Below are 17,319 nucleotides of genomic sequence, written 5' to 3'. Positions count from 1 at the left end.
TTACTTTTTGGCGCGCTTTAGACCATAAATTACATACGGATGAGAATCTTCGACCCCCGGGGTCGTGTGGTTGTCTCTATTTGTGTTCTTACTTCTCGCCTCTTCTTGCAGCACCCCTTTGCTGTTTCAATTTGGGCTTGGTTTTTCGGTGTATTTTTGACAGCGTTTTTCACAATACAATATGAATCCAATGCCATATTTTATAAAATAGTTATAGGCAATGAGTTTTCAATTTCAAACTATACACTGAGTAAAAAAATGTATAAAAAAATTACACAACAAATGACTCTACAAGGTAATATCATTTCTCAAGGTAATATCATTTACAACGATGCCCATTAAAGGTAATATCATTTCTCAAGGTAATATCATTTACCCCCGGGGTCGTTTATTCATTTCTCAAGGTAATATCATTTACAACGATGCCCAACAAATGTATAAAAAAAATTACACAAAGGACTCTACATGAATACAACTAAGCTGATCCTATTTAACTCTGAACTAGATGACAGGGTACAAGAACCCACCAATGACATCAAGCCTGACTGTCAAACTGCTACAACATAATTACAAAAATACAGCAGGCATAGCAAACTAGAATGGTAAATTGTATCAACATAAACATTCCTCACACAAAATATAATGATGTACAATTAGCCTAGCAAATGATTCCGAAATAATCCACTCTGCAGATGGTCATAGGCAAAACCTACTAAGAAATTCATGATTATCATATGGATACATCTGAGGAAAACCCCCCACAATGGTCGAGCAAATCATGTGGTCCCCATTCAGACACATCTGAGATAAACCCCCCACAATGGTCGAGCAACCAAGACTCAATAAATCTCATAGATTTAAAGTGGGTTCCTTCACGGCAGTCCACACCCCGCGCGTCGCAACTGACTAACGCGTACTATAAAATTTGTGCGTACACGTGCTATGAGCATATATTGTCCACTCAATATGTGCAAATGTAACTCTTACATATCATTTAATATATGCATTGATAATAACATGCCTCAACTGGAAGTTCCATATTTTTAACATGCCTCAACTGGCAGTTTACATATTTTATTTCAATTCATACGAAACAACATTTCACAAAACAACATGCATTTCATATATTTACTCATAAATCATATGAAAGCGATGCACATCAACTTATCATAATCACATTGATGGCATACAGATCCCACACTGAGCAGACACATTCACTCAAAATATCATATTCACAATAGACAAATTAGCACATAAATCATCCAAGCATTTAAGTAACTATGGAGTTTCTAGAAAATGCCCTTACCTGAGCAACACATTCCTTAAAACATACAGCTCTCCAACTCGTAAGCATCTACAACAAGAACATCTCTAAACCCTCGAGCTATGTATCCTAATAGATACAATAACTTAGGTAAAAATCGGCTCTAAAACTCTCTACCCGTTCTTGGTGAAATATCAACAACGCTTGAAAATACGATCAATTCAATATTTTCAAAAACTTAAATAATATATTTTTCAATACGACATTCATCTCAAAATCCTTGAAATTATTTAAGTCATCTCATGACCTAAAGTTAACAAAAGTATATTGAAGGAAACTCTTTATGAAAAGACTTTTCTTTCCAAATTTCAACCGCTAAAAATATTTTGTTTCAAAAATATTCTCAAATACTTCGAAGACACTAAATAAAATAACTTTTCTCCTTAAAATCACCCATGAAAACATTTTTCTCAAATACTTTATGTCTATCAAAAGACCTTAAAGAGATCAAAATTGTTCATAAAATATTTTTCATTTCCAAATGAATCCCAACTTGTTTTCCGTTTTGAAACATCTTTTCAAAATCACCCCAAAACTAAGAAAATGATTCTGACGAATTTTCAACAGTCTCCTTTGTGTTTACATCGTATACTAGAGCCTTTGACTCGGCCAACCTAACATAAATTCACAGAAAAAAATATTTTCACAACTCACCAATTCAAACATTTAAAATTTGAATTTTGAAAGTGTCAACAGTCACTTCCAGCGGTAGCTCAAATTTAAACTACTTTCAAAAAATCACAATAAATTCATCCCTACTCAAAACGTCGCAAACCATATATCCATTTCGACTGTCTCATCGACGCAAATCCATTTCTCAACTCATTTTCATATTTCAACAATTCAAAAATTACAAAAATGCCCCTACACGGTTCAGCGCTTTCGTCGGGACAACATTTTTTGAAAACAAATAGGTTGAATCAACTCATTTACTCGTCTATATCATAAATATCAAATAAAATTCACATTTAGACACTTTTCCAATAATGCTAAAATTTAAAAATAGTCGAATCATAAATATTTTTGTGGATATACTCCCTCCGCAAAAGAGAGAGAAAAATGGGTTTGAGTGCCCTTATCAACTATTGGTGCATTCTTTTTTATCATAAATGCATAGTAGAATATATTGAATTAGGAATGGTGAAAGTAGTATTAATTAGTGTTATAATTGGAAAAAAGTAATTAATATTGTATTGAAAATTGAAATGGGTCAATTTTTCTAGGACAATATTTTTTTGCAAATGGCTCAGTTATTATGGGACGGAGGGAGTATATTCATTCGGACTTACCGAACAACATTAATGCATAACATCACGCAAGAAAATCAAAACTCAACATCCAATATCCAAAAATACCCAAAACCGAGTTTAAAAAAATGAAAAAGGAGAGGAATACCTCATCAAATCACAGTGAATCATGTATCGGACCGTAGGATTCGTCACTAGCTTCGTTTTGATATCTCGTTTGCGCGATTCGGATAAGGAACGAAGAAGTTACATCCAAAACAAGATGAAGATGGAGGAGGGAGGGTGGCTTACGGGTTTGGATAGAGAATAGAGTAAATTTGTTGATTAATGAGTTTTGGACCACAAACTTACTATATATAGTGTTTTGATTTTGGAAATAAACTGAAATCGTATTTCACGGTTTTAAGGTACACATAACTGATAAAGTTCTATCTAACTCAGATGGACTTCTAATCGGTCCCAAACATCTTAGAATTGTCTCCTTATTCAAAAACCACTAGTCATCTCTAATATTTTCTTTTTCTAAGATTTACTCAAGTCGCCGGTCTAATATTATTAAATTCCCAAAAATCATCTCGACGGAATATAAATTCCCTGAATGAATATAATGACTCTCAAGATTCATTAATATAATTGATTCTACCCGAAAGTCCAAACCTCACAAAAAGGTTCAACAAGATTAAGAAAGCACAAAATCATGCAAGTCACAAAAACATATTCCATGTTTACTGTAACACCCCTACTAGAAATTACCTAGGATTTATCTAGCATTTGTGTTAAAGTTGGCATTGGATACATTAAAATTAGAATAATCAAAACTTCCTCTGAATAAGATATGGAAGTTCTCGTCTTATAACTCTGAAATAATACCACTGACGTGAACTTTATATGGTCCAGCGACTTCTGCTTCTTCATCACGAACCATTGTGTCATCTAGTAACTTGAATATCTGAAATAAGTAAAAAGGATTGGGGTGAGACAGGATGTCTCAGTGAGTTCCACCTATCCTAGGTTGTAGGCAATCTCAGAGAACCTAGGATCGCCATATGTTCTAAACACAACCCATTTCGGGTTTATACAGTCTTTATCATACATAACTGAGCGATCGCGGATAACTAAGATCGCTACGAAGAATACTATCATGATTTTGTCATAATGTCATATTCTTATTTATACACATACTCATATTGATCATAATCACAATTCTTAACTAAAAGTTCAAGTCATTAATTAAACATTTTACTATGTGCATATATCTCTTCGTTGTGGCGAACAATATTTTTTTTCTTGTTACATGAGCCGTACCTCATAGGCTACATTATCTCTTCGTTGTAGCAAACGGAGTTTTCACATTTTTTACTATGAGCCGTATCTCATATGCTACATTATCTCTTCGTTGTAGCAAACGGAGTTTTCACATTTTTTACTATGAGTCGTACCTTATAGGCTACATTATCTCTTCGTTGTAGCAAACGGAGTTTTCACATTTGTTACTATAGGCTACATTATCTCTTCGTTGTAGAAAACGGATTTTCACATTTGTTACTATGAGTCGTACCTCATAGGCTACATTATCTCTTCGTTGTAGCAAACAGAGTTTTCACATTTTTTACTATGAGCATGTTACGCATTTCAATTTTTCTTTCAAATAATTTATATAAGTATATAAATCAATTGTCTTGCTTAGTGTTTTATTGCTAGAACCAATTCACATGATCAATACTGTCACGCCCTCTCTAATTATTTGATTATTTTAATGAGTTTAGAATATACTTATATGATTTGTGTGATTTATATGATTTATTTTGATGAGTGATATTTTGATATGTTATATGTTGGTATTTATTAGTATAATATATATACTATTTGATTTAGAAATATATATATATATATATATATATATATATTATTTGATTTAGAAATATAAATGTTATTTGTTGTAGAAATATATATGATTTGTTATAGAAATATATATGATTTGTTATAGAAATATATGTCATTTGTTATAGAAGTATAAATGATTTGTTATGGAAAATATATATATATATATATATATATATATATATATATATATATATATTGGGATAGAATATTAAGATTGGGATTTAAGAGAAAAATAAGTAGGTTAAGATTTTTATAAAAAGGACAGAAAACCTAGTTTTAGAAAAACAATTGCACGTACGACTGTTTTTGAAAAAAGGAGGAAAAAGCCAAGAGAAGAGGGAGAAGACCTAGAGGCTGCGATTTTCATTCTTTAAGGTAAGGGTGAGACTAACATTCAATCTTCTTAAGCCTATGATTTTGAATTTGTGATTTAACATGTTGTTGTTCTTAGGTTGTATAATTGGGATTAGGTTTTGATTATTGATTTTTGAATTGAAAAGTGTAGAAACCATCGAAATTGTGTTAAGAATTGAAGTTCAGGCTATAGAATAAACATAGGTTGAGTTTCCTATCAAATTTGGTATTTGGGTTGATGAAATTGGGGCTTTTGGAGTGAAAACTGGTCTGTTCCCGTAGATTTGTCCGTCGCAACTCGCCACAGCGAGTACACTTACTCGCCTCGCGAGCTACACTTTGACAGCATTCTCTGTTCCGCATTCTTGCGTTTTTTTCACACGTTTCTGTTTTGAATTGGCCTTTGGTGTAAACATAAAAGTTGTAGATAATTGTGTTAGCTTTTCAGTGGCTTTGGTTTGACATGAAAATGATTTTTGGTGTTTGAGATATGATGAAAATACTCCAAGGAGGTCTTAGTAAATTTTTATGAATTTCAGCACAACTTTGTCCGAATTTGAAATGAAAACTGGTATTGATTGGTACAGAATTGATCTTAGGTGTAAACACGAAAGTTGTAAACACGAAACTGGTATTGACGTCAAAACGATTTATAGAACTTGAGTTATGGTCAAATTACTGCACGTAGGTCACAGTGAAATCTTATGAAAATTCAGCATAACCATTTCTAAGTTAATCCAAAACTTATAGGATAATACCAACCCTCAAAACTAGAAGTTCTATGAGTTCAATTAAGGTGTTTAAGAGTATAATAATATGATTTAGTGTTGGGGTAGGAATGTGGGTTGAATATAATATTATTGATGATTTGTGAAGCTATTATAATATGAATTAGTGTTGATAGTAATGTAATATATTTGTATATGCATTATGTGAATTATATATGATGTTTAAGTTGTTGTTGATTATCATTTGATATTGTTATATCTTGAGATGTTTACGTGTCGCCTATGTTGCTGTTGTTGGTTATGTGAAATATTTATATGCCTTATGTGGAAGATGTATGATGTTTAAGTTGTTAATGCTTCACACTAATATTGTTATGTTGTGAATTACTTGTGCTGTTTCTGTTGCTGTTATGAACTGCTAAGTTGTTTGTAATGTGATTTCATGATTAAATGCATTACTCGAAATATTATTGAATGATCAAGATGTTGTTGAAATGAATTGTTATTAAGCTTGATGTGATTTGATTATGCTGCAATTATTATTTAACTAAGTTGCATGAGTATGAATAAGTTGATGATGAACTCCAAATTATTGGATGTATAAGTGATAAGTTGATTAAGGCGTCTTGTTGATAGAGTCCATGCATTAGCATTCATTGAGCTTTGTCCTCACCATGATTAGAAGCTTTGTCCTCCGCACGATTAGAAGCTTTGTCCTCCGCACGATTAAAGTATATTAATACTTATGATGACGATTGGTACCACATGCATATAAGTGTCTAAGTTGCATTGTCGCATTTGTCGAGTCAAAGTCGTTGTTGATGAATTATCATCCATGAGTTGTTAAGTTGTGATGAATTATCATCTATGAGTTGTCGAGTTGTCTTCTACCCATGTGTTGTTAAAGAAGTACCTATGAAGATTATACGATGTTTATGATGTGAACTATATAAAGTTGACTAAGATGTTGCTATGTTGTTTAAGATATTGATTATGATATTGTTATGTTGTTATGATATTGTATATGATACTGATTATAATGTTATGATGATGTTTACGATGTTGATTATGTGATGTATTTATGATGCTATATGTTGTGATGTATATAATTGTCATTATTAAGTGATGATTATGTTGTACCATATATGATTAATTATTATTAAGTGAATATTATGTTATGTTGTTGTTATATTTTATAAGATGATGAATACGTTATTGTTATATTAATACAAGAAGATGAATATGTTGTTGTTATATTATTATATTATGACAAGACGATGTATATGTTGTTATATTAATATAAGATGATTAATATGTGTTGTTCATATCATTATGAGATGATGATTTATGTTGTATTGTATATGATTATTATTATTAAGCGATAATTATGTTGTGTCGTATATGATTATTATTATAGTGAGATATTGATTACATTGTGTTGTTTTAAAGTTATTAGTGATGATGATTACATGAAGATATCTATGAGTTGTTAGGTGTACTTGATGATGTATATGTTAAGTTGATAAGCTGTCTTTTATTCATGAATTGATAAAGAGATGTTTGATGAATAATTATTATTATGAATTAATGATGTTGTTATGTTGTATATGAATTAGGATTAAGATGTTGTTATACTATATATGAACTATGACTATGATGTGATGATCTATGTTTGTTACGATTTGGTTAATATGTGTTATATGATGAATATGAAGTAAATGATAATTAGAAGATGATTGAACTATTAAGAATTATTACATGAAGAATTATTATTACTAATAGATGAAGTTATTTATGTTGTTAAATATAATTATTGAATTATATGCTTGATATTATTGTTTTGTGAAATCTCACCCCTTCTGCTTGGAAATGTTGCTCTTCGTATGAGTAACTTGCAGGTATTAATGATTAGTAGGAGTGGTGGCTCAAGTGTCTTAGGTGCTCTGATACGTAACGGGATGAGGACTTTGTTATTACTTTTCTATTCCTTACGTATTGATTCTGAAGATTTATGACTATGTTTTTAGATTTGATTTTTATGAGAACATTTATAAAGAGGCCTTAGTGCCAAATACTGTTTTTAGTTACTGAATAAACTCCGCTGCGAAATATTAAAGATTTTGTTATTGAATTTTAAAGGATAAATAGTTATTTATTCAGTTTATGATTTTAAGAAAAGAACGTGATATTCCGTTAATGTGAATACTCTGATTAATTAAATGAAATTTTTACGTTGGGAAAACGGGGTGTTACAAATACTTTCATAACATTCATATCATATACAATTTCATTCACATTATCATGAATTTGCATAACCATTAAAACCTCAATTGTATTGAGTAAAAGGAAATAGCACCATTTCAATGACATGATTCAAACTACCCAAAGGGAGAGTTAACTAACTAAGGAACTCACCTTGAATTACTCCCAAAAATTGCAAAGCAACTTATCCAAAATCTCCAACTTCTGCTATCTCCAAAACTCTATAATCGCTTTTCCAAAATAGCTTATGCCTTGACTTGTAGGTCTTGCCTTTTCCGAAACAGCCCAACCCACTTGTGACATGCTCCTATTTCATCGATCAGCATATAGAAAAATTCCCATTTCAGTCCCTGCACCAGAATTCAGTACTTCTAATGGCAATTAGTAACACTTGAAAATTGTAACTAAATCAAGAAAAATGTTACTAATTAAATTTAGCAACACTTGAACAATTGTTAGATAAAGCCCGTGTTACTAAAGTGTTTTAGTTACATTTTATAGTACTATCTGTAACAATCAAAAAGTGTTGCAAATGGTACCTTATTGTAACACTTTTTGTATCACTTGTAACAATAAAAAAGTGTTACATTTATAATTTTTGAGGAGTTGTAAAAAATGTCGCAAAATTGTCTAAACTAATTTTAGATACAAGTTTAGACTTCATTCATATTTGAATTAACCAATATTAGATACAAGTTTTAATAACTAGTTTGAATTACATACTCTATAAAAGTTCCCCTCTTCTCTGTTCTTATTCTTGCATGACGAAAATAAACTATGCAACACAATTTGAACTATACAACACAATTTGAATTACATACAAAAATGATTACAATTAAGTTTTCATCCAACACAATTTCCCCCCTTCTCTTTAAGGTCATCAAGCTGCACATGAGAAATGCAAGCCTTCTCTTTAATCTCCTTTGTCTTGTGCCGTTGCTTATCCGCAATCATCTTCATAATGTTCTGCCAGCAAGATTGCAGACATCCCTTCCTTATCTCATCACCAGTATTGTGCAACAATTTTAATGCAAAGGACGATTCTGTCATGAAAATCATTATCAATTGAAACTTACCAAGCTGCAACGTTGATACCATGCTCAACAAGGATACTAAGAAAAACAAGTGTAATAGCTAATAGAGATAATCTTAGAATTCACAATTCAATTAGAATAAACAACAGCAGGGGAATTTGCATTCAACAAAGACTTCATAGATAGTGGAGACAGAACTCAATTAGAATAAACTCCCCAAATTACACGAGCTTTTGTATCTGAGCATGATAGGAGTTTAACTCTAATAAAGATAATCTTATAATTCAAATCATATATCAATTCAGACATTGTACAGTGATAGAAAAGTATATATGGCACTGGGAACACATTTAAAGGAACTTGGTGGTGGTCATAGATTCAGTGGAGGATGTCTTCCTAGCTAGTGGCCACTAATCTTAAGGTGTCACATGAATAACATTTCAATTCTAGTGTTTTGCAAACAAATCCTAAAAATAAAAATAATAATGAACCACAACTGAAGAATTCTATATTTTGCAGACAAGAATCAGAATGACAATTAACTAACAATTCATTATTTGTGATGATCATTAAAATAAGTACAGCAACCACTAAGACCAACACCAGCAAGAACTAAATCAAACCACAACATCAAGAGACAAAACTAACCAGAAGGAATACTCAACATTAATAGATCACCTCTCTTGGAGCACCAAACAGGAAAATAAGAAATCAAGAAATACTCATAATCAACAGAAATATTGAACAGAAAAATAGATTCACAATCCAATCTGCAGCATGTCTTAAGAACAAAGCCCAAAACTTAAAAAGTAAAGAACGACTTTGATATATCTGGAATAGTAGTGTATCTCCAAACGTTGTAGATATCCAAACTTTAGCCCTCTGCAAAACAGAAGTGTATCTCTTGATTATCCAAGAAAGATGGACAGAATCATAAATATTGTTGAAGCTCTCCTAATATTTAGTTTAATAATTCTAAACAATGACACATTACAATGCCAAAGGACACCTATTTTCCAGAACAAGTGCATTCAAGGCAAGAAAATGAACCGTAAAATCCAAGGGTCCGCATGTTCGTAATATTAAGGTTAGCTGCAGCTTTAAAATCACAGTATATCATATCCGCTGTAACAAGAGCTGAGAAAATTTCACAACAAAAAACCCCAGTTACGAACACAGGGAGTCAGAAAGGAACGAGAAAACTAAATCCACAAAAAAGACAAGGAAACGTGAAGAAATCATTGTCAAAGTAGAGATAACCAAATGAAAGCTTAACAACGGCAGCCAATTGCAGATTCTTGTGCTCCATTAAGGTCCCCTTTAAACCATTTTGTTATTGACCTAGCAAATTTTACCTTGTCCCTGCCTTTTTTTCTCTTGATGTGCTATGCTTTGCTCTGTGGGGAAGATATACTCATGAGGAAATTATTCCGTCCGCTGCTTAATATCTTATTAAAAACTAAACCTAAAATAAACCACAAAATATTTGTACACGGTTAACTGTAGTATTAACTCCTCCATTCAGCTAACCTACCAAAATAAATAACTTTCTAAGGGAAACTAAACCTACAGGGTTGTAAGAATAAGGCTCAATCGCTCATATAACTTCTTCCTTAATTAGTTCTAAATATACTCTTAATCAATGTATTCAACATAGTTCAAACATCGGTGGACTTCAAAATCAAAACCAGTATATCAGAAGAAAAACAAATGCATTACAACCACAATGCAGCATATAAATAAAGATGAGGGAAAAATACTAAAACAGATAAATAAAGATGTTTTACAGAGATTTTATTGATTTTATATATTCAGAAAAGTAACTACAAAGAAAAGTATGCAACAAATATGCAAAACCCATGCTACCAAAGAGAACTTCAATAAGTAGGACATAAGAATTTGTTCAAGTAATATAAGTCATGGCAAAGCGACGACAAGCAATGCAATGCACTCCACAATCAATAGCTTAATAACTTATTCATTTGTCATGCACACATAACATGATGAGCATATATACAATTACGTTCAGAAAGAAAACAAAAGTAATTTCTCATAGAAGTAAATCTGAAAACAAAAAACATTATAAATTCACAATTCAAACTTCATAGCATTGGATCCAAGTTTTCATGAACTGTGATATTTTTTGGCAGACACACACTAAGGATCTTTAATATATGCAGCTGAGGTTGCGTGATGATCGATACATACTACGCCCTAGCAGTTCTATTTTTCAAAATATTTTCAGGTATAAAAATAAAAAATAGAAAAATAGAGAGTTTGTGAAATTAGTGAGGAAGTGTATTCGTGACATATAGCACCTCTCTCAAATTATTTTATATTTATTTGTTTCCTTTGTACTCCTGAGAAACAACAATTGATCAAATAAATCTCTTGAAATGTAAACCACATGTTACATTGCTGATAGAAAACAATTGTCTGATCCGGCCACAGACCCTCGACAATAACTCTAGTAGCAGTATCCTAAACTAGGAATAATTAATCGCGATATTTTACCTTGAATTGAATTTTCTTTGACAAGTTGAGCACAATCTTCCAATAAACCTTCACTCATGTCATCGATAGTGACCTATGAGCAGCCCGGCATAAACATGGGCTGAAGACATCTTATTAACATGGAACCTACAAAAGACATAACAGATTTAGACAAAAAAAAAAAATAGTAATAATGGGAAGATATTTGACTTTTCTTTATTTCTTTTTGCAAGTTTTGTACAAGCTTTTGGCAGTTTGTAATACAGAATAACCCAAATATGCCTCATATATTTGCTACAGGTCCACGTGTTCGTTAGGTATGATACAGATCGTCATGATAACCTAACACCAAAATTTCTAGTGGTGAGGAACCATAAAGATCAAAGTTAATAAAATTTCAACAACTACATCCAGTAGTGAACTTTTGTCCTATGAATCTGAAGGTGGAGATTCCTTGTAGTTTTTATATTGCTTCAAACATGAAAAGTTACATTTCTCCTATGCAATGGGAAGCTTATACACACATAAATCAGCCAAACAACTAAACACATACATTGCCAAGTGAACTTTTGCACTATTACAGGTTTCTAATAGCTCTGATAGCCACCCACAGTCGGAGCTAAAGCAGCAATAGTTTGGTTGTGCGTGACGGGAAACAGACCGACTTCTGTATCATTGAGGAACTAATATCCATTTCTTCAATCCTAAGTTTCCAACATTTTAGTTAAGATCGAATCTAAAATTTACACATAATCGCATTCCGAACAAACAATTCTGTTCATTTTGCAGAATCGAAAAACATTTTTAAGAGCATAGATGCAGGAGAATCACATTTCTGAGATTAGAGAAGTAAATAAAATTTGGTTCAAGCATTTTATCAGACAAACATTAAGCACTGTACCATAAAAGGTTGATTGAAGCATTTTATCAAACAGAAAACAGGCATTGTGTCATAAAGTTTGGTTGCAGCATTTTATCAAACACAAAACAAGCATTCTACCATGAAGCACAACAAAAGCAAAATCAAAACAAAAACCAACACAATACAAAACTCACACTTCATCTCAACCATCTTTTCAACGTGTAAAACCAAAGTGAAAGAAAAATAAGCAAGGAGATGCGAAACCAAAAATGAAAACAAATACATAATCGAAGATGAAATCAAATACGAAATGGAAGATGAAATTGAATACAGAAAGATGAATTCGTATACAGAATCAAAGACGAAATCAAATAAAATCGAAGATGAATGAAATACGAAATCGAAGTTGAAAATCAATTTCGAAATCGAAGATGAAATTGAATTCGGAATTGAAGAATTGTGAATTCACCTGTGATTGTAATCGCACATTTAGCTTTGCGGCCATGTTCGAACGTTTGCTTCTGGTTAGCTCGAAGACGAGAGAGAGAGAGAGAGAGAGTGTGTGTGTGTGTTAAAAGAGTTGAAATGTTTTTTGTTTTTTTTGTTTCAGTAGAATATGAATGTGTTTTGATATAAACACCACCGAAAAAGAGTGACACTAATGTAACACTTACTAAAAAATGTTAAGAAAAATCTCTATATTAGTAACTATTAAACAAGTGTTGCAAGATGAATGTTACTAAAACACATATGTGTAGTAGTGCCACTTGTGACATACTCCTATTTCATCGATCAGCATATAGAAAAATTCCCATTTCAGTCCCTGCACCAGAATTCAGTACTTCTAAAACAGCTTAATTACCATTACTAGAACAGCTTATAATATTTCCATTACTCATATACCAATTCAACATATCTCTCCTAAGCTGGTCTTCACAAGATAATACCTGAAACAACTTAAATTCTAATTTAAGCTATTATCCAAACGAATTAAATAGCAACTTATGACTTTTGTCATATCAATTTCGACCCAACCTTCAACAAAACAGTTCCAACATGTATAATCATCTCTATGAACCACTGTTACAGCAACTTAATCAACAGCTTAACTGACAGCTTATGACCTTTAAACAATTCCATTTCAATTCAAATTTTCCAGAATCAAAGCAAACATGTTTACACATCTCCTAAGACACTTATATTGAAATTCTAACTTGTTTTAACTCAATAATCAATTCTGATAGCTTTTGGAACAACTTATGACTTTTAACTGCTAGCTTTTCATTCCGAACAGCAACAACAGCAAAATTGATACTACTAACAGCCCAAAAACAGAGTCATCACAGAATGCCAAATGAAATAACAGCTTATACTTCTAATGAATCAACATAACTTAAATTTCTTCTCAAAATAATCACTTTTACCTCAATTTAAGCTATTAATCACTTATACTTACATTCAGTTTCAACATTCAGCCCCTGCCTCTATCTTCTTGCCAAGCCAAACCCTAGCTCTTGGTGTCTTGCCTTAATCTTGCTCAAGCTTGCCTCTAGCTCAAAATACAACACAAACTTCAATTCTCTTTACATGATCACCATCTTAGCTCTAACTTCTTCAAACCATGCTAGGATCACTTGAATGAACTTCTTAGGAGAGGAAGAATGAGAGAACAAGTTGTTTAGAGGTTCTACTTCTTCCATAACTCAAGCAAAACACATAAGCATGATGATTCCATGGTGAAGTGCTGATTTTTGGTGGATAGCATGAGAAAGAGGGAGATAGCGTGATGTTAGGAGAAGGAGGAAGAAAAATCTGATTTTGGGTGAGAGAATGTGGTAGAAAAGTGTGGAAACTTTTTTGGATATTTTGTCTTATATATACCCCACTTATGGGAAATGACCATTTTACCCCTTCTAGGTCTTCTTAACTTAATTTATCTGATAAAAAAAATACTGTAAAAACTTTAAGCGGCATATTTCATTCTCCGTAATCCGTTGTAATCATATAATTCGATCATGAAAGTTCCAAGGATAAAATAACTTGTATCGATATGTGACTTAATCTCACATGCGGGATATTACATTTTCATGCCTAACAAACATTCTGAATGTCAAAATCAGTCACACAGAGTAGCAAACGGCATATGTGAATCAATTCTAGATCTCACGTAGTTAAATTGCTCAACGAGTTTCTCATTTCAAGTAATGGTTTTGAAATCAAAATAACTTTCCAACAAAAATCTTGTTTCAAAAATTTGGAGAAATATAATGAGATCATCTACCCATACGAGCAATGTGTAAAACTCTTGTTTAAATTTTCATGACGCTCTTGGTCCATTCAAAATTTAAACAACAAATACTTCCAACATGTTTTCTCAAAATCAATAGAAAACAAATTTTGGAATTCCGACAACGTCAAGACATTTCATAAACTCATTTATTAACAAAAAAAAAAACATCAAAACAAATACAAAGCCCTAAATTTAGTCGCATCAAAATTACGGGTCTTACATGCTGTTCTCAAATTCATGATATTTTCGGCTGTTGTTTACTCTATTCATACCATTGTTGCTGCTATTATTATTGTCGTTTGAAAAGCTCCCACTTTGCCTTTTGTTAAGGTAAATAAGGTTGGTTCAGTTGTATGGCTTAGCTGCTTGTGGTAGTATTTTTCATGAATATCGAGGATTTTTTTGGGTTGTTTTTCTTGCAACTTGGGTCAAAATTCGGTTTTTGAGAGGTCTAGTTATTTGGATTTGTGTTGGCTCTGGAATTTTCCATTAAGTACCATTGGCGGCATCTTAGGGTGGAGGGGACTCCTGGAGTGCTTTGCAGGCTTTCGGGAACCCTTCGTTAGTTCCATTTTCTCTTCGAAACATGTGTTGGAACATTGGTGTGAAGATGGAAAGAAATTGGAAGGTTGGAAGATTAAACACCAAGTTATTAAACTTTGATCTAGTGTTGTGTGAATTGAAAAAATAGAGTGTGGAGGTCCCACGTAAAATAGAACAAACACGTTAGTAGTGTTTAAATAGTGGTATTTAATTTTAAATACATGATAATGATGAAAATTATTATTATTATTATTCTTTATTCATGGATATCACTTCTCACAATTTTAGGTTATGTTTGTTGTGATAAGATTGAGAATCCAACTGAATTTCTTATCTTTCTTTCATTAGTTTGTTTCATCTAATCTTGTGGGTTTGTTGAAGGTGAGAAAAACACAAGAAGGGGGGTTGAATTGTGTTTGTTTTTTCTTCTTTTTCTCCTATCTGAAAACACTGTTTAGAAGCAGATAAAGTTTTACTTCATAAGTGATGTTCAGAACTAATTGCAGCGGATAAAAACAGAGAGAGAGAGAGAGAGAAGAAAGAAAGACACAAAGCAATTTATACAGGTTCCTTCCACAAACGGGAAGTCAGTCCTATCCCCCTTGCACTTCCAAGAGAAGTTCACTAAAAATAATATCTGATTACAATTGTTCAATACTAAACTTAGTACGAGACTTCAAATGCTCAATCACAACTGCAAGAGACTTCCTATGCTCCTAAACACAATCAAGAGACTTCTATTGCTCAAGCACAACTGCAAGAGACTTCTCAATTAAAACAGAATTACAAAGATTATGTTTGAGTTTGAACACTTGATATACAATCAGTGGTGTTCACAATACAATTCAGATACAGACTCTAAAGAGTCTAGAATTTCTAAGATATGAGCTTTGATAAGAAATTCTAAGTGAACCTTGAATGCAAAACAATTTCAGCAGAGTTTTGGCGCTTTTAATTCTTGGTATTGTTCTCGGAACTCTGAGTCTTAACTCCTTTAAATAGAAGTGTGTGAGAGACGTTGAATTGCCAGCACATTCAAAATAGAGTCGTTTGAAACTTTTGATCAATCACTAATGATCCTTTGCCTGATTTGGTTATTGTCCTATGAAGGATCAATTTCAAACGTGTTCCCAATGTGTAGGAACATTGTTGCAGGCATAGCTGTTTTTCTTGTCTTGTAGCAGAGACAAAACAGAGTAGTGGAGGTAGTGGTTGTACACTTCGTTCGAACATACTTTGTCAACGCTCTTTGAAGAACAAGCATCCAATGCTTTCAAAACCCTCCAAAATAGTCGTTGCTTCACTTCTCTAGTCTTCTGCAATCTTTAGGCGAGTTTGAATCCGTTGAACAACTTTTTGAAACTTTAAGTTGCATCTCCTGATGAACTGCAGCTTCTGGTGATTCACAGCTTCTGATAAACTTGCTTCTGATGAACTAGCTTATGATGAACTTGCTTATGATGACGTCATCAGGAGCGCTTTAACTTCAGGAGCAGTTTTCTTCAGGCGCGTTAAGCTTCTCTTTTTGTTGATGCCTTTGCTCTTTATTGTTCTTCCAGGACCTTTTTAAGATATCAAGTTTTGTCTATAGTCATGTACGCTTGAACAAATATTAGCATATCCAATTGACAATTTTTAATACTTTGTTATCATCAAAACTCTTAAGGTTTGATGTTAAACACATTTTGTTCCAACATTTGTTTCTTTTTGAACTTATCCGATTAGTTTGTTACTTGAGCTAATATGGGTTGCTTAATTTTTAAGTTTACTTAATTCTTAAGTTTCTCCAAATTAGTTACAAACTCTCCCTATAAAAGGAGAGCTCACCTAGTTCAAAAATCACACCAAAGAGTTTCATTGAGTTGTCGGGAACTCTTTCTCTCTTCTCCCTTTTTTGACTTGTGTTGACAAGTCTTTCTTCTCTTCATCTCCTTTTTTTGTCCCTTCGAAATTAAGAGTGTTCTTAAGACCATAGTCCCTGTTTCGGTTCAATGTCCCTTCGGAATTAAGAATGGTCTTAAAACATAGTTCCTTCGATAATATATGTCCCTTCGAAATAAAAAGTACTTTTAAGATCATAGTCCCTATTTGGAATAACAATGTCCCGTCAGAATTAAGAATGATCTTAATGGTATATATAAAAAGTATTTCAATATGTTTCTATTTGAGGAGAAATGGTGGTATCACCATATTTGAGTGGTCGTAGTGCCATATTGATGTTTTGGAGAAATTAAAGTTAGAATGGTGACAACACCATATTTGAGTGGTTGTAGAACGGTGGCAACACCATAATAGAGT

At 32.5% G+C, this 17,319-nt stretch overlaps 1 long non-coding RNA gene across 7 annotated transcripts; it reads right to left on the bottom strand.

Moving 5' to 3' along the window:
* Window positions 1–8,466: 8,466 nt before the first annotated feature.
* LOC11410395 (uncharacterized) lies at window positions 8,467–14,028 on the bottom strand. 7 transcript variants are annotated; one of them, XR_003009401.2, is made up of 4 exons: window positions 13,645–14,028; window positions 12,658–13,011; window positions 11,348–11,473; window positions 8,467–10,298 (listed from the first exon to the last, which is right to left on the bottom strand). It is a non-coding gene; the product is annotated as an uncharacterized lncRNA (long non-coding RNA). The 7 variants fall into 7 exon arrangements; XR_005644172.1 differs by having other exon boundaries at window positions 13,658–14,028; XR_003009400.2 differs by having other exon boundaries at window positions 12,658–14,028.
* Between the last annotated feature and the right edge of the window lie 3,291 nt (window positions 14,029–17,319).

The sequence above is a fragment of the Medicago truncatula genome, chromosome 2 (genome assembly GCF_003473485.1).
Source record: "Medicago truncatula cultivar Jemalong A17 chromosome 2, MtrunA17r5.0-ANR, whole genome shotgun sequence".
Lineage (NCBI taxonomy): Eukaryota > Viridiplantae > Streptophyta > Magnoliopsida > Fabales > Fabaceae > Medicago > Medicago truncatula.
This window is presented reverse-complemented; position numbering and strand designations above follow the sequence as displayed.